General features: G+C 39.3%; 1 non-coding gene across 1 annotated transcript; it reads left to right on the top strand.

Annotated features, from left to right (window-relative positions):
- The first annotated feature begins 11,142 nt into the window (after positions 1-11,142).
- trnam-cau (transfer RNA methionine (anticodon CAU)) lies at positions 11,143-11,215 on the top strand. The gene has a single exon. It is a non-coding gene; the product is annotated as a tRNA-Met (tRNA).
- The last annotated feature ends 4,110 nt before the right edge of the window (positions 11,216-15,325 follow it).

Genomic DNA, 15,325 nt, shown 5'->3' with positions numbered 1-15,325 from the left:
ATGTCAGGTTACATTCATATTAAAGTTGGAGACACACACTAATACACACTCACACACATACCAGCAGAGCAATAAAAGCTCAGGAGACAAACTCAAGCAGCTTTTCAGTCGACACACACAAAGATATTCTGTTGCCCTAAAATGCGAACAGCATGTGGTCTGAATTCCTCATATGCAATAAAGTCACCTGTGTCAAAACAAGTTACAAAGCCCCTTTTGGTGCACTCAGGCTCAGGTAGCCTTGTCTATGTGGGACTTTGCAATTTGCTATTCATATTGAAGCTGGCAGAAAGTAGGGCTGAATTTAAATTGAACGAATGATCCATTGCTCCACCAACTACTGCAGATTTTAATTTAATCAAAGCTGTTATTCTGACGTGGAACAAAATATTCCCTGAACAGAATGTGCCGTGGATGAAATAGCTGAACATTTAAAGCAGTGTCAGTATTTTGTCCGGCACCTCGCTGCTCTCCGAAGCACCTTCACCTGAGGGAGTGGACTCATTTTCATTAGTCATCCCTCTTTTCACACAGCAGACTTGTCTGTGATGAAAGAAATAAACACAAAGAGGAGTGAGATTGGAACAGTAGGAGCATGTGTGTTGTTTGGATACTGAATGTGGGTCAAACTCACGGAGGCCTGACACTTTACCAGCCGCGTCAACAAAACGCCCCTCTGCCTGCCAGGAGAAATTAATTTGTTCTGTTGCTTTTACATCTGGCTATGTAGCGCTTGTGTGTGTATGAATTCCTCACACAAAGACATTTTTTCTCTTTGCATCTGCTCATCTTCAGCCTGACCACAAGAGATTTTTAATCAGTCAGCTGCTCCCTGCACTCCCACCCACCCCCCCTCAGGTTTCCTCCTCTTTTTCTCTCTGCGTCATTCACAGCTTTGATGTCATTTATGGCCTTTCTCTTCCATCTCTGATATTCATAAATGTTCGTTCCTCATAAAGGGCAAGCATTTGAAAAATCAAAATCCTCTCGTAAGATAACAACAAACCATCGTAACTGACTAACATGACCTACATTATTGTGTAACCCCACTCTGTGCCCCTAGATAGAATAAAAAGATGTTGTTTTGGGATGAGCACTTACCTAAAAATAGTCTTTCAAATTCATAAACAAACCTGAGTCAGGCAAAGATTCGCTTCATAAGAGCAAAAAAACAATAATACAGTCCAGGCAGAGCAGGATTATTCAAGACAAATTGCAGACAAAGTGGTTATTGTTTTTTCATCATGCAGCGTTTTTTGACTGTGTCAGATTAGTGCAAGAGGGAGCAAAAAAGCAAGATTTTGTTTTCATTTGAATGCCAGTAAACTTTCCTTTGCTGCCCATGAGCAGCATGTCATATGATATGACACACATACTTAATAATCAGTAATTTTATGCAGGGCCAGTCACAAATGAAATAGAGAAAAACAGAGAGGAAAGATAAAACTATGTGTGATGTGGAAGGGGTTGTGGGTACTGACGAACACAGAGAATAATCGCCAAACTCTGTAGCGCCCCTCAGCTCCACGGAGCACTTTAGTATCTTCCAGGCGCTGTATCATAAACCCACTGTACACTCTTTGCCCCTCACCAAACAGCAGACGGACACAGTTAGCGACTAACATAGAGGGAGCATTTAGTAGCTAAAGAGCCAGAAATTTTCCTCAGGAGTTGGTGGAGACCAAAACAGAGCTGAAAGGAGAGTGAATATTGGACAAGAATCCAAATGAATGCTAATGTTGCTCCGTATCTGGCAGGTATTTGCTAACAAGTTTGCCACAACAATATGATGATAATATTTTCTGAAGTGGCTAAGGCATATATTAAGCAATTGAAATACCAAATTGCCCAAATAGTGCCAATCTTTCACATTTCTCATCCCTGCCACATTGCCAGTCAAAGACAGCTGTGACGAATGAGAATTTACTATGGGACTTGAGTGGGTTTCCACTCTAGGTAAGTAATTATTGTCTGTATGTAGAGTTGAAGGTTGGGTTATTGAGAAATTCCTCATCCTTTTGCCACTGACAGCTGCTATTCCCTTCAGTGGAGGAGTAATGGTGATGGTTCATGAATGTGAATACAAAGGCAGTTGACAAGGCTTTCTTTGTACACTATATTATTCAGTAATCCAGCAGTCAATATCAGAGCTGTGCAAAAGTTTCCAGCTGCCGGCCAAACAGCCCAAGTCCAGCCGGCTACTTTATTATATTAATCTTTGGTTCTAATTCACTATGCATGTACATTTTACGACCACTAGCCTCCGCTTCAAAACAATGTGAGCATGATGATAGAGAGACGTGCCTATCTGTCTATAATCATTGACCAATTATGCAAAGTAATGTCAGATACCCCAAATCATGTTTTAAATATAAAATATGATGTAATGGAACTTCCTGCAGTAATATATGATCAAGTATCAGTGTATATGATGGAATAATGGCATTAGAAGCATGTTATTCCTAGTATTTCTGTAGTGTATCTGTATCCAGATAATTAATGGGATTCAGAAAATTAGTTTTGATGGAAAGAAAACAGTTGAAATCTTCTAGCAATAAAGAGTTTAGTCGACACAAATTCTGTCTCAATATGCATTATTTTACGTCTCATGTAATCATCTGATTAAAGTGCAGAGTCACTCAGCATCATCACAGGCCACATTGTCAACCCATCACTGTCATATTTGCCATGTTGACGTCCAGTATGTAAAACAAACTCGTGATTAAGATGCCTCCCTGTCAGTGATGTCAGTCCGAGAACAGCATGTGCATCAGCTAAAAAGGCTTTGACTATTTGACTTCTCCGTCATAAATGCCGGTGAGTCACCACCACTGCTTTGGTGGAGACACAGGGTGTGGACGCTGGCCATCTGGGCCAAGGAATGAGGACAGAGCCGTGGACACACAGACTGCCTGTGGGGCATGCAGACATTTGATGGGGACTTATAATGATGCTCCCAACAATAGAGACTGGGCTTGTTTGAGAAGTTAGTGTGCTTGTTGCCATGGAAATGCTGGGTGTTTGCACCAAGCATCTAGTCCAGGAATTGATAATTGATTTATGGATTAATTGATATTCACTCAGTGTCCAAACAAGAATGAAACTTTCTATCATGCTAGCAGCCCTGTGAGGCTGTTATGCTCATCACATACCAGAAAATAAAGCTGCTGCTTTATGCAAAAAAGGGTTATCTGACACCCCATTTACGCCTGGTATTAAAATGCGATATGTATCCATCTGTACACATTATCCAGATAAGGAAAAACGCATTTTAATGCAAGGTGTAAATGCGTCGTTATCAGAATGTCATCGGATTTGCCTGACCACATTTGGAGGTAGTCTGGCTCGCATTGTGTTTGGATCTTAGGTAGGTGTAAAAGCAATCCGTACAACGTGCTGGCATCCGTACCTACGTCACCATACCGCTCTGACCTCTGACCTCTCCCTGCGATAACGGGGCGGTTTTGGAAAGAGCACTCCTCGCATCAGAAGTTAGCTAGCTAACTCGATGAAAATTGAAAGAAAGTAGTAGACATGGAAGATTCACATCCCTGGAGCCATCAGGAAACTAAATGCTTAATAGCTTTATGGGGTGATAGCGCTGTACAAGCAAAACTCGACAGGCGGTGCAGTAATAGCATCTCTGTGTCTTACACCTGCTATGTTGACAGCCTACAATTGCCCCCACCTTAAATTAGTCACGCTCAGCAGAAAACCGATTTCAATGAGGATAAAGAAAACGCATTAAAATACGCAAAGACAAAATTGGATTGTTTATCATCCAGATAACGTGTCTGGATACAGATCGCATTTTAATACCAGGTGTAAATGGGGTGTTAGTTAAAGGGAATCAAGTATACAATGGCCTTTTTCGGACATGTCAGACTCAACTCTACATTGTCTGACTTGGCTCAACTTTCATCAGTCTTAGATGTACTTGGCTCAGCTGTTCTTGGAGCTGAAATATAATGCCATAATATAATGCCAACTTTAGCATGCATGTTAACTATTTTAGTTTAATATGCTAAGGTAACATTTAGCATGTTATTGTGCTAACATTAGCAAGTTACCATGCATATTTGACATGCTTACATTCGGGACATTAGTGTTTCCTCTTGGGACCATGAATGCAGGAACCAAATTATATGGCAATCCAGTAAATATTTGAAATATTTTACTCTGGATCAAAATGTTGGACCAATAGACCAGATCGGTTTGTTAATACTATGATGTCATCTCGTCTGCTGTACTCACACACCTTTACTCTCCTGAAGTACTACAATCAAAAGTCCTCACTGACATTTGTAGATGTGTGTGAATTAATGTCTCCCTTAAGTCAACTAAATCAAACTTGGACATTGCCATCCCCAGAGGCCAGAAAACCTTCAAAAATGTGAACTGAAACTGCCAGCGATATAGTACAGTCCATTGTCTTTGTCACTTCTTTATTGGTTTATTGGGTATGTATTTTATTGATTCATGGTGGTCCATTTGTCTTGTTGCTTGCCCTTCTCCACATGGAAGTGAGAGGTCAAGGTTCAACTACAGAACAGCACTGCTTGAACTGATGGGAGTTCAGTGCCTTCAGTAAGGCAGCTGCTCACTGTCATGAGGCTTGAACCCAAAGCTTCTGGTTGACCGTTGACTGTTAATTACGCTGTCCTGCAGGCCATGGTGAAGAATTTCAAAATTCTAATGTGGAAGAAATGTTCTGAATTGATTAAATAGCAGATCTCTGATGAATCTCCTACATATGGTCTATAAAGTGTATCACCATAATAATATATGCAGTGGCATGATCTGAGCAGCTGTTAATCACCGCTGGAGCTTCTCTTCTGCTGCTAGCCTGTTGCATGTACTGTAGCACACTGACCTACTTATGTGGCCTGCTGTTTGTGTCTTATATCTCGCCTGACGCGCAGGCAACAGAAGGGGCCGATATATTATCGCAACCTTTCCCTCTGGTTTCCCTTTCAGACTCTGGAGTATTTCCATCAACCAGCTGGTGTAAGATAACAGATATGTGGGTAAATGTATTTATTTGTATGCCTGTGTCTGTATGGATTATGTGTGCCAGACTGTGATGCGTATATGTAATAGCTCCATTACATATGTGTTATGAGCGAGAGAGATGGGTAGTCACAGAATTATTTAATCCGTACAAGAACACATAGGTTGTTTTGTAAGCCACCGTCCTTTAGCATTACATTAAAACTATTATTAACTTGATATATAATCACAAACCATAAAAAAAATCTGGTCTCACTCTTTCAAAGGCAACTAACTAAACTTGCTGTTTGGTCTTAAAACTGTCTCAGCTCTCATCTTAGACATCTGGGTCATTCACACCTTGATGTCCTGTTAGAGTTGTAAAGGTCATGTCAGTCAAGATTATTCAAGACCAACCAAGTTCACTTGGGTCCTGCTTTTGGCTATGAAATAGTTACAGTACTTTCGCCATTTTCCAGAGCAGACATCTCTCTTGGAGTCCCTGTAGTGTCTTATAATCAAAGATATTGACTCTATGGGAGAGAAGATTGCCCATTTTGACTGCTGTAATCTCATTTGATTCTCTGGTGATTGATTTTTTTACTTGATCAATCTCCAATAAGCCCAATGGGAGATGAATTTTCTGCTCAGTCACCTCCACTATGACACTAATGACCTCAGGCTTTACTGACAGTTGAGTAAAGGTAGAAGAAGTAGGTCAACTAATCAATTATCATCAGTGGCATGTATGAAAGCTATTGAAATTGGGCATTATGTTTTTATTTTGCACAACAGCTTATGAATCTCTGCAAAAACCCAGAGGGATGCTTAACAGATGTGTTGAATGTTTTACTCTCCAAGAAAATTCCATTTCAAATTAATAGATATGTTTTCCTGTTAAATGTTGTGTTTAAAATGAGAGTAAAGCTAATAACCTTTAATAAAGACTTAACTTAAAGCACTTAACTAATGTCTTATTTAACTTATTTCAAGAAATTACTTCTTTTACACATCAGGCACATAAAATGATTGAACTCCACTGCATTTGGGACAAGTTCAATCAAACTCACCCCATATCTTAAGAATAGTTTGCCACTTCAGATTTTAAATCAGATTCTGCAGCTGAATACAAGATTAGATGTCAACATGGACATTTCTCCCCATGGACTTTGAAGTAGGGCGACACACAGACCTAATTTCTGCTGGATAGAGCCATATATTATGTGGGTCAGCCTCCCAGCCAGTGTTCACAGTTGCATCCTCCCAGAAGGCATTGTGATTCCATATCTTGTGAATAAATGGCGTGTATTATGTCTAGGTGTAGCTCTTGAGACAGTCTGTTCATATATCTCACTGCCTGCTCATTGTGAGACAGCGTGTTCCCTGCGGTTTGTGACGCACCTCCCAAATCCATCTTATGCACTCACCTGATCTCATATAGTTTCATATCTTGTGTCATTCACCTGAGCAAAACCTGAACATGCAAAACATATGATTAAAATGGGCTTATGTGTCTCAAGGGTTGTTCCTGTTGCTGTATTTTAACTGTACATAATCCCTTTGAGGCTTCTGATAACACATTATTTCACAGCGGCTTTATTTCATACTGTGTTCAGTATTTGGAAACCTCATTTACACTTTCAGCTATAGTCTGTGGAGATTTCCATGTTACATAATGTTCTTAAACTGACTCGACAGTACAGGTTGATACTGTACGTGTATACACTGTACTTACACAATGTTGTTTCACATGTTGCTAAAAGAGTTTTTTTCTTCATTTTCTTAGTTAGGAGCTCAGTTTAAAAGTACTTTGCAGGTGACTTTCAAAGTATTAAGACACATAAACAGTCAAAAAGGAGAGAATGATGCAAACAAAAGTGTTGATTCACAGAAATATTTTATATGTAGAATGTATTTAAAATCTATCAGTATAATAAAATATATACAATTAACTTCATATTAATTTCTGTTAGATAGAGCTTTTGCCTGTCGCTGATTTTAATTATTATAATGTCGTACTATAATGCAGATAATGTATTTATTTAATTATCAAGGTTTGCTGAAATACCTGCATCTCTTCAAGGAATAATACACTTATTTGCTTTCTTGCAAAGAGCTAAATGAGAAGATCAATACTACTCTCACATCTGTCCGTTCAATATAAGGCTACAGACGGCAGCCAGTTAGCTTACCTTAGCATAAAGACTGGAAACAGGGAAACAAAATCCACCTACCAGCACCACTAAAGCTCATGAATCACGTTATATCTTTGTTTAATCTGTACAAACACCGAAGTGTAACAATGGCAAGTTGTGGTCTGACACAAAACCACCCTTAGAGCTTCTGGTTGGCATCAATCGTCCCATCTAAGTCTTGACAAGAAAGGGAATAAGCATATTTCCCAAACTCTCTTTAAGGGATACCTTAACTCTAAAACGCTACACCAAACCTTTCGATCTTCACTGAAAAGATTTACACCAGGTTTAGTGAGAACAGCTCATGTACAGAGACAGATTTGAACTAGAATGTGTCTAACCTAGCACAAAGTTGGAGTAGAGACATCCATATTAGACATGAGATATTGGTGGAAAAGAGCGTGTTTGGAAATAAAAGATGCTCTTTAGTCTTCCTCATGTACCCAACTTGATCTGTTGCACAAATGTTGTTCCATTTGATGGCAAGATTTCAGATCATTCTACCGTTGCCGTTAATGAATGTCAGCTTGGATAAAAGCATCAAATGAGTGTGTATAAGATATATTTTAAAATCACACCCATGATTCAGACTTGCTATTTATTTCAACTAATGAGCTGCAGAAATGGTGTTAACAGTCAGTGGCCCAATTTCGAGCTGTGCCATTTTGGCTGATGTTTCATCTGTTGCTGATTCACAAAACGTGTCATCATAATCTTCCCTCTTGTTTATAAGTTACAGCTGTTCTGACACTGAGAGGTGGAAAACAGAGCAATCTCTGAAGACCACAGATAGTGTTGGTGTGTGTGTGAGTGCATGTTAATTTGTGCCTTGTTATGCATATGCAGAAGTTTATGTGCGAAGATTGGAGCATGATGAAAAACAGAAATGCACTGAGAGAAAGGGAGGGAGAAGAAGATTTTTATGCGTGAGCAGCAGCGTTCATTGTTTCTCATTGCTGCAGCTCACCTTGAAATTGGCCAGTGTTGGCAGTCTATTGAGTTGTCAGGAAATTATCAGTTCTGCAGCTTTCGTGGCAATCCCCTGAATGAAAGACTTTCATGCTTATTCACTGAGAGGTGAAGGTGAGACAGAGGCACTGGTAAAAGACAGTGGTGTTGTGGCAACTGGCACACGGCACCTGGGAATCAGACCACGGCTGAATACAGCACATGAAATTAATCAAAGACCTCACACACACTGTGTGAGCTTAGAAAGGCTTGCTATCATTTTGCTGAGATGAAGCCATCAATAGATGCTGGGAATCCAAAGTCATTTTGCAAGCAAGGATTTTCTACACCCATACCAAAAAACAAAGTATAAATCAGCATTCGTATGTATGGTGTCTTGCACACAGTCTGGAACTGTCATGTTGTTATAAGACACACAAGAAACATAAATCAAACAACCATGTAATTTTTTGAAAATAATTATGTATCATAAATGTGTTTAGATGTGAAATGGCCTTTAGAAAAGATCCATAAGATAAGATGAATTTAGGTCCAGGTCTGGACCAGGATGTGTTTAGCCTAGCTTAGCACAAAGACTGGAAGTAGAGGGGAGAGCTAGCCTCCATTACAAAGTATTTTGTGATATGTTGCATCTTGTTACAAAGCAAACTTGTCACCACTCAAATCCAAGAGTCACCTGTTTTTTAAGTGTTATAAACGTTTGTGAAGCTGTAAACTCCACAAACTTAGTTACATGCCATTATCCTTCTCTGTACTGTACTCTGATCTAATCTAATAAAGGCATACACATTCCCCAAAATAAGTAAAAAGTTCATTTTCTCATTTTCTATTTACAAATACCGTACACAGATACAACATGTGTATAAGACAGCTCTGTAGTTATTGGAAGGTACCTTTCAGCTGGACTAGCTGTTTCTCTGCTACCAGTCATTGAGCAAAACATGACTATACTGATATTAATATTAATCTTTTAATCTAACCCTGGGCAAAGCAGCAGCCAAGAATATTCCCCAAAATGTCCCTGGATTTATTTTCAGTTCCAAAACTATATAAATATAGACAGTAAGAGAGAGGAGAGTGCAGAGCAAACACAAACCCAAACAGAGAAGTCAGCCATGTGTACAGATGGATGAAGGCCCCTCATTGTTCAGCCTTATAATGGGCAGACTGCCCACTATCTGGGGGAGTGGGTGAGAGAGAGAGAGAGAGAGAGAGAGAGAGAGAGAGAGGGTGGAGGAGTACTCAGGAAGATACTGGCCTACATTTTGTCCAGTGGAGCACTGTGTCAGCTGCACACACACACACACACACACACACACACACACACACACACACACACACACACACACACACACACACACACACACACAGTTACAAATTAATTTGCCAAAAATTAGTTACTCACACATTGACACACATATCATGTAGCGCTCCTGTCAGGTAGATGTGTTTCAGAAGCAGAGAAGGCAATATATTTTGGATTTGACATGGTCTGAATGTTCAAATTGGACTGGCTGTCAGCAAAGTCTGTGGAATTTCAATTAGTTTCCTCTTTCTGCCAAAGCAGTTTTCGAAATAAGCAAGCAGTTTGAGATGTTTAATGTTGTGTCATTGTACGTTATCATGTTGTTTTTAATCAAAAACGGTTGGTGTGAACACTGAGTGAAGAAGATAGTGAAATAAGCTGTCATTGCTTTGTTATACTGTTACAAACATGTCAGGAGCAGGATCTCTCTGTTTTTGTAATGCATCAGGCTGTTACTCTGTCTGACGGCACAAGAGGCAAAACAACTCTCACACTGCCAAAAAAAAAAATAGTTTGATATACTGAATGTGTGGGTGTCAGAAGGAGCGCCTTTAAACGGATTTGGAGAGACTCAAATCTTGAGGTGACGTAAACCTGTCCTAAAAATGATGGCGATGAGCCTTACAAATTCCCCTCCATCACCACACAAGTTAAATTAAAAGAAGGGTGTAGTAACACATTTGAGTCGTGCTATTCCAAATTGACAAAAGTAAAAATAATTATTTCAAAGTTGGACTTTTTTTTACAATGCCTTGATTAGATTGTGTAACATCTATTTTTTGACACCAAAAAATACTGTCATCATTACTATAAAATGTAACATGGCTAGTAGATTAGCCAGGTTCAGGAGTGTCAAACAATCACAGCCAACAAGAAAGAGATTAAGGCAAATACCTTTTGCATTACAAGATGAAGAAAGTTAATGTTGTGTCTGTGCTGTCTGCTAGCAAGTTCCAATATGTCAAAAGCAAGACGAAATATATAGTGAAATGCTTCTCATTGGTAGAGGCACTGGGCACATGGGTCCTGTCCAAGAGTGTTCACCTCCCAGTGGTTCACAGACAAAAACCAACAGGTCAGTAGGTTGCCTGTTTGAACACCGTTTTTGACTTGTTGCCATACTCACAAGTGTAGGCTCCTACACGTGTCTATATGTCTGTAGGAGTATCATCATGTGATGTTCCTGTTGGCTTTGAATGCGGTGCTGATTCAGTGAGTCATCTATGATTAGTGGTTAAAGCAGCAATAGATTCAGCAGAGCATTTTTCTTCACTCCATTGTCAATCTGTAGGAAACAGAGCTGCACAGAAACACTCAGAGTCTCACTAAACTCTAGACTGAACTGTTTCTGTTTCTTGGATAAGACATGAATGCTGCTGCTGCTGTATCAAATCTATACCAGCCGGCTGTTTCTGCTGCTGGCCCTGAAGGTAAATGTGCTCAAAGTGTTTGTCGATGAATCCAGACTGAGGAATTTTAGAAATCACAGCACACTAATAGGCTTCATAGCCTGGGGTTATTATGCCCAACCCAATATAATTTCATCAATGTAGGAGCTGTAATACAAGGCCAGGCACTGGAACTTCAAAGTGTGAATGGTGCAGTCTGCTTTTGCAATATAGGATGAACATTTGAAACATTGTTGTTCACCTGTAAAATACACCTAAAATAAAGAAAAATTTGGCCTCGTTGGCGCAGTAGGCAGCGCGTCAGTCTCATAATCTGAAGGTCGTGAGTTCCAGCCTCACACGGGGCATGTATTTCACCTGACAAACTCACACTGACCCCCCCCAGAACACAAACACAAGTTATACGTTATATTAACGTACATCACCCCTGTCCCCCCTGCATTACATTAACGCACCCACCCCCTACTGGACACTTTACTTTATTCTGGTCACTGCACGAAACAATAGCACCATCAGACCACGGCAAATTCCTTGTAATGTATGTTACTTGGCAATAAACAGTTTCTGATTCTGATTCTGATATAATATCCATGCAATCGTGGACAATTGTGAAAGTGGGCATTTGGGCTTTTGTATGTGCATAATTTCTCAATGACAAAAAAACAAATGCATGACATGTATGACTCTGTCCACATTTTCGGTGGTTTTATTCACGCTGCAGAGGCACAATAGCTGCTGTCAGATTAAAGTCTTCATTAAAAAAAGAAGTGCATGAATCTGCCTTCTCGCCTGTTGTGCAACAAAACATTATAATTCAAAATAACATAAATGTGAAGGACGTGATGATGATTTTGCAATATCTGATTTTGTTGCAGACAAAGAAAATATCATTATATTCCAGCATATCTTGACACGAGATCCATTTTGGTTTCAGGTATGAATTGGGTTATTTTAATGTCAGCACATTCAGGGGTCAGGGCTGATTGATGTTGTTTTTCTGTCTATGGAGTGTTAGCTGCCTGTGTTTGTACATTTGAGTGACAGAAGTAGGTCATGTCTAGCTTGTAGCAGACAAACAGGAACACAGGCACAGGTTTGTATAATGAGAAATGTGAGGGCACTACATTAACATACATTTTTTCTAACCACCTCATTGTAACCCTTGGGTGACTAAAAGCATCCCCCTTTTCATGAGGAGAGTGTCGTCAGCTCTCCCTCCCTCATGTGAGCTGTTCTATAACTGAAACAGGAACAAACCATAAAACAATAACCCCATAAACCAGAGTGAATGTGTCATATAATTTATTTAGGAAAGCTGAACACACAAAATATAATGTAGAGACAAACATCTGAACAAACATGAAACATTCCTTCAAAAAGGCATTTAAAAAAATGTTCGGCTTCATGTAAAGCTGCTTTCATATTTTCTTTTGTTGTGTCATTGAAAGAAATATGTCAACTTGAGCCATTAACATTGAACACAGCAGCTTTCTAATCTGTCAAAGGGATTCCAAATGAGATATGGTACATTTATTTATACATGTATTTTAAACATCTGTAAGCCCTTTAAAATTATAATTGCACATTCAGCTTGACTGATACAGCTTTACCCCTTTGAAGCTACAAACTAGGAAGTGTTTGCTGTTGGTGGGTGAACATGGGTTACTACCTTTACCACTTTTATCAAGTTAAACCAGATCATTCTCACTATACACCATCTTGAATCTCCAGCTATGTTCAACATCCCATGTTATACACATGAGTGTTTGAAAGGGGTAAAAGTAACACATAAAACATGGGTAACGCTATATTTTAAAGGTCCATCATTTCCTAATAATTTCAAAGCAGGTTCCTGGAAAGAACTGCACATATGTAATTTGATCCAAATAATTTAATTTAATTTAATTTAATTTAATTGGTACACTTCCAATTAATACCTATTAATTGGAAATGGGAAATTTGTCTACAGGCAAGAATACAATTCAACATATATAAAGAATAAAGTATGAATATTGAATATTTACTTTGATTTTAATACAGTAGTTTTTTCGAGGAAATGTCTATTTTCCCTATTATTAGTAACAAATTACATACATATTTCCAGGAAACTTCACAGCAACTATTACTAGTATATATGTGGATATATACAGGACACAGGGATAAACAGATAAACACAAAAAGAATATTTTAAAGGACGATACCATTGAATTTGCATGTTTTACCCCATAATCTACCATTTTTCAATATGCCAACCAGAGCAACATGTGAGTTTGAGTTTGTAGATTGTTCTTCTCTTTTCCACACAGTCAGTGGCTTCAGTTCTGTTAACTGGCAGAAAATATAACTTTAAAATATATTTAAGAAAGGTAATCCTTCACATTTTTTGGTTTTCTTTTGTCAAAGTGGTAATGCAGTTGTGAGCAGGGGTAACTCACTCTACCTGCATAAAAAGACGCTCTTAACAGTAAGAGATCTGAACAACATTTTTAATTGAAGGAACGATGAAAGTGATTAGTCCTCTTCAGTGTCCATGTCTGCATATTGTTTTTATTTATTTGATTTGATTTTCCAACATAGTTAAAAGATGCAATGGTCTTCAGCAGATAATTATCCTTTCTGTGACACTGAAGTGTCCTTGAATGCACCACTATGAAGGATTTCGAAATGAAACGTTCCACTGCAATGCTACATAATTATGCACTGACAAAACATAAAATAAATGCTCAGTGTGATGGATTACCAATCTCAAGCAACTTGTAGTCTCTGTAAATGCACTGAAAGGAAATTGCTGCCTAAAGAGTAGGAAATCCATCAAAAACTGCAAATATGAATTTATTGTTAATGGGCCAAAATGTACAAAACCATTGGTGTGGTCTTTAAAAACAAAGAACAAATAATGAACGAAGTAAAATAAATCTAACCTTCGTCTAGTCAACAACACTCTTGATGATAAAGCATGTGTTGTAAAGTGCAAACAGGAACTGAGAATTGAAGTCTAACAATGTGTTTTAGAGGTCTTGAGACTAAAGAGTATTGTTGTGAAAGAGGCAGGAAAAATATTGATCATCTTCAGGGTGAATTCAAGGAAAGCGTATTGATTTGGCATAATGCTTATTCTCAAGAGTCTACAGCAGCCTTTGTTTGACTCCACGGATGGTGCAGGGCATTCAGCTGCTTCACTCTCACTGTGTGTACGTGCGTGTTTAAGTGTGCATCACCTCAGCCAATTTCCTGACTGATGAATATTGAGTGTTGACATTTCTTTGAATCCGAGTGTCAGTTCAGTGAGCACAGCAAGAAAACTCAAAAGTGGGTCAGTGTCTGCAGTCATATTCCCGACTGCTTCGCTCCTTCTGAGACGTGTATTTGGCTGATGTGGGTGTTTGTTTGGCCTCAGCTAAACTGCAAATGCAGGGCACGAACAACAGCCATATGTGCCATCACTGTTAACCATTATCTCTCCAACACCTCCGCCACCCTCTGATGTGATTTTTTTCCCTTCCTTCCTATCTGCAGAAAGATGTTTGAAAGGAACTGTGGCAGTGTGTTGTCCCCTGCGCCCACATGGCTCTGGAAAGACGGAGTCCACTGGTGGTAAACAAACCCATCCCTTTGTTCTACGAGCCACAGAAAAGTGGGGGAAGTTAATGACACCAGATTAGCCCTCACCTGGTGCTGTGTCACAGGAAGATAAGGCGACGCAGGGGGAACTTGGGCCTCTGACGTAAAGTTTGAGGTGCTGGAGACAGAGTGAACAGAAGGTGGGAAGTTTTGTTTATAGATGCCAATTAACACATTTGTTGACCCTATAATATTTATTGCAGATAACACTCGTTATGAATTCCTTGTAATTATCAACTAAAAACTACTGTTGCTTACACCACTTTGTATAATGGATAGTGGTCTTTTAGATTCTCCGCAAAACAAATACCAAAACGTATTGAACTCAATTAATAAGAATGAAAAGAAAAATTACTTGACATTGACATCGACAATGAATGATGCATTAGGGTACATTCATTCTGACATTAGTCCCCTCATTCATTTAAAAGCCGCAGCGAAGGCGCTGCATTGACCAATCAAATTCAGGCAAGAACACATTTCTGGTGGAGTACTAACGTCAACAGCGTATTTCTAGTGTTAAGCCGTCAAATTAATGGATCTGTTACTTAACACTTCATAGGTCATATTTCTTCTTTTCAACATCTCAGTACCTGAAGAAATGCGCCCCCACTATTGCAGCTCCTCTCATTGCTGAAATGTTTTTGGCCTGAACGGCACAATTAACTACAAACTGACACAGATGAACACCATATTTGTAGCAACTCTGTGTAGGCGGGTCCTTCAGTAGCCCCTTGACCAGCAGGGGGCAGGAGTCTGTGACAACACAGGCGGTACAGAGGTCAAGAAAGGAAACTGCCATAAAAGTCACAATTCTCCCCCTCCCACAAAGCTGG

This window comes from Enoplosus armatus, chromosome 7 (assembly GCF_043641665.1).
Source record: "Enoplosus armatus isolate fEnoArm2 chromosome 7, fEnoArm2.hap1, whole genome shotgun sequence".
Taxonomy (NCBI): domain Eukaryota; kingdom Metazoa; phylum Chordata; class Actinopteri; order Centrarchiformes; family Enoplosidae; genus Enoplosus; species Enoplosus armatus.
This window is presented reverse-complemented; position numbering and strand designations above follow the sequence as displayed.